Here is a 3,816-nt window from a genome sequence, read left to right as displayed (position 1 = left end):
GCGGCCCCCGCCCCCGGCCCCGGGACCCAGCCCCGCGCCTCGCTGGTTATTAGACAGCTCGCGGGACTGTCTGCGGGCCGCCTCTTTCCTGCTAATTATCACCTTATGAAAAGTGTTTCATTAAGAAACTCTGCTTTTGATTAATTATCGACAGAATGCTGACCAGAAAGAAATGAAATTAATCTCTGACCCCGTCCGGGTAGCACTGGAAATTCATCACATATCCTTTTAATATTGAAACACAGAGAAGAATTTTAATAGAAAATATTGTTTTTCCAAACCTCCAGTCTTTATTAATGCCCCTGGGCAGGGAATGATATTGCTGGCAATATAGCAGTCTTTGTTCATTTTAAATTTATTAAACATAATGCACTTCATTTTCAAACATTTTACTGTTTCTTTTTAATTTCACTCAGTGTAAGTACAGAATAAAACCTTTTTAAACATTTAAGATATTGAAAACCCATATACGGATGTATAACGGAAACGCTTCGGCCATCAAATAAATTTAAGTAGAAGCAATTGTAATTTTAAGCTCCCAAGTATTATCCCCTTCAGACATTAAGGCAGAATCAGTAACCATCAAATCAGTGTGAGGAGAGGCGGGGAGGCCCCCAGCTCTGAGGGCCAGGCAGGCAGGCCAAGCAGCCCCTCTGGGCCTCCTGGGGTGGAGAGGCCAGCACTCCCACCTCTGCTCAGTTGGCCCAAGAGAAATCTATCTCCAGACCATAGTCTTGCTTGAGGTGTCCTAGCCCCTACCCCATCCACCCAGGCCAGGGGCCCACCCTCCCACAGCTATACACAGAGGGCCTTTCTGCCCATGGCCCTGCCAGCTCTTTGCCCCACAGCCAAGGTGGTTTCAGCTCTGCCCTATAAAGTGGGCACTGGAGAGTTCCCAGGCCCCGAAGAAGGTTCACCCCACAGATCATGCCCCTGACCCCTCCTTCCTGGCCAGCTGCTGCCTGCAGAGTTGTATGGGGCAGAGGCAGCCACCATGAGCCCCAACCCCCAGCGTAACCCAGGTCCTCATCCCCTTTCCCAAGGAATCCAAGCCCTGAGGTTAATGAGTCGTGAAGTGTGAGAACTTCCGGACCAAGGGGCCCCTGATGCCAATTCCAGATGTGCAAGGTAGGAGGGGCTGCCCGGCCACCAGGCAGGAGGACCATGCCACCTCCCCTGACCACAGCGCGGGATCCAGGTTCCTACCATCCTCGGCCCTGAATTGGAAACAGGCAACTTCTCCACTGAGAAATTACTCTTTTTATTTCTTGTAGCGTTCCTGGTGCCCTATTTCACGGCACCGACAAACGGAATATTACTTTTAAAACACTATGAAATACCAGGTCCTGTCCTTGGAGCTATTTCGGGGGAATTCAATTTTCGCTGAATGGTGAGAAAGTCCAGCATTTCTTCAGGGGTGGATGGGTGGCTGGGTGGGAGGAAGAGGAAAATTCTCAGGGCCTGCGTTGCATTCCAGAGAGGCTTGTTGGGGTCTGGGTCTCGCACCATGGCCCCTGCTCCTACCTGCAGCCACAGACACCTAGGCACTTAGTACGCATGCCCTAGGTGGGATCAGACAGGGCAGATTGCTCACCACCTGACTTCTGCATTCTTAGCATCTTTACTGCTCTGGCTCAAAGTGTCACCTAGGTAAGTGACCATCTACAAGGTTAACTGTTACCTGCCATCTATCCACCAGCAGGACTTTGCCACCTCCCATCTTTTCCCCTCTGTAGGTGTCCTGATCTCACTGAGAAGGAATGGTCACCCTGACCTGCTGAAGGAGAAGAGTTGTCTCCTCAGTCCTCTCCTCCTTAGCAGATGGGCCACCTGCCAGGCCTCACCGCAGACAGCTTTGCCTCTTGGTGTGCCTGATCAGGGCTGGGAGCAAGCAGGGGGGCTTTCGCTGGAAGACCAGCCACCCTCAGTTTGAGTAGAGACTGAAGCCCCCACTCACAACTCATTACTTTGGTAGATGGGAATAGGAAATTGGAAACCTTGAAGCTGGGGACCCTAGTCCCCAGCAACGAGTTCCAGAGAGATCAGCCAGGCCTCTCTGGACCCTAGCTGGCCACTCTACCAGACTCAGGGAGCCTGACCTGGGCTGCCCACCTAGATACTGTGAGGCCTGCAGGGGCCACACCAGTGAGGGGGTGGTTAGGGTGTTTAAGGTGGAGACAAGGCCTTCCCCTGTGCCCCTAAACAGGAAAGAGACGGGGACCTGGGGATAATATCGAGTGCCCCACTGTCCCTCCCACAAAGTCCTTGTGCCAGCTCCATGCTTCCTTGGCCCTTACAGGTGGCAAAGCCAGAGGAGGGAAGGAGGGACTACCATTCTCAAGAGAAGGCCCCCTGTGTCACCCAGGAAGAGCCCCCAGGGAGTCCAGAAGAGAAACAGGAGTAGGGCTGGCCTGTGAGTCTTATTTCCTCCCTAATTTTAAACTAGAAACAATGAAAGAGGCTCAGACTGCATTGGGGGCATCTGGGCTGCACCCTTCTTCCCCCTTCTATGTGCCCTGGTGGAGACTCCCTGAAGTGTGCACTGCTGTCACTGCTCCAATTAGGGGACAGAGGCTCTTCACCCCAGGACCTCTTCACCCTGGACCTGCATACACCCCCTCTCCAGTGTCCTGTCAACAAACGCTCACTGGAGTTGGAGTTAAGACTCTCAAAAAAAAAAAAAAAAAGATAACAAAGCGATTTAAAGATAATTAATTGCATTAAACTATTGACTAACTACCTCGCTCAATAGTAATTCATTTAGAGAATATTAAAATCGGAGGAACAATAATAAAATTGATGCCAATTCCCACGGGGAGGGAGAAGGCCAGCAAATTGGATACTTTTCTTAATCTGGCGTAAATAATAACATGTCTGCTCCGTTCTCTCTCAGGCCAATTCCCCTATCATTTATTCCAGACTCCAAAGCCGGGTTTCATAATTGATATCAGTTACTCAATGAGTGCTTTTTCATTTGTTCTTGTTATCCATGATAATTGCAAAGTTCAGCCGCCTGCTCAGAGTTGGGGTGCTGCATGGCCTGGTTCCTTCAGTGCCAGGCAGGGTTTGTAGGAGCACGCTGTTTTTTCACATTTGTGACAGTTTTGGTTTTTGGTTTTTGTTTTTTTTTTTAAACCCAGGCTTCCATCTTGGGTCTGGGTGCGCTGAGGGGGTGCGGGGTCCGCCCCCCTCCCCTCCGCACCCACACCGGCCTAGATGACCAACCTGAGCTGCCAGGCTGCGCCTATTAAAAGAAACCAGTGGTGGCAAACCCAGGGTTAAGTCCCGTTCTGATCTGTAATTCTTTTTTCATAGCGGAGGGTGTAAGCACTAATTCCAAAGGACATCTGGGGAAATTGATGGAGCCTGGAGAGAATTTGGGAGAGGGAGCAAAAGCAGGGCTGGGGGTGGGGGCAGCACTTCAATGAGGGGCGGCCAGGCTGTCTGTGGTGGGGGGGTGCCAGGTTCTAAACCATCTTTTCCCCTCCCCAACCCCTGAACTAGGAACCCGCGACCCTGTGGCCGGAGTCCTGGCAGCCGGGAGGGTCCCCGAGATGACTATTTCGTTATTTATTCACTTATTTATTCATTGATAAAGTGTTTACTTAGCTCGGTGCAGATGTAACATCTCATTTACAGCGTGGCCTCGGGGCATAGAAACAATTGGCAACAAAAGAGTAACTCCGGAGAATTAGAGAAAAACACACACGAAACAACGCCGCGAGTCGGGGTGGGTGGAGAGCGCGCCAGGCGCGGGCTGGAGCAGAGCAGGGAGACCGGCGGGCGGCCGAGGCAGGACGACGCGGAGGCCTCGGG

Source organism: Fukomys damarensis, unplaced genomic scaffold (genome assembly GCF_012274545.1).
Source record: "Fukomys damarensis isolate Sample0158 unplaced genomic scaffold, DMR_v1.0_HiC HiC_scaffold_17, whole genome shotgun sequence".
NCBI classification, from domain to species: domain Eukaryota; kingdom Metazoa; phylum Chordata; class Mammalia; order Rodentia; family Bathyergidae; genus Fukomys; species Fukomys damarensis.
This window is presented reverse-complemented; position numbering follows the sequence as displayed.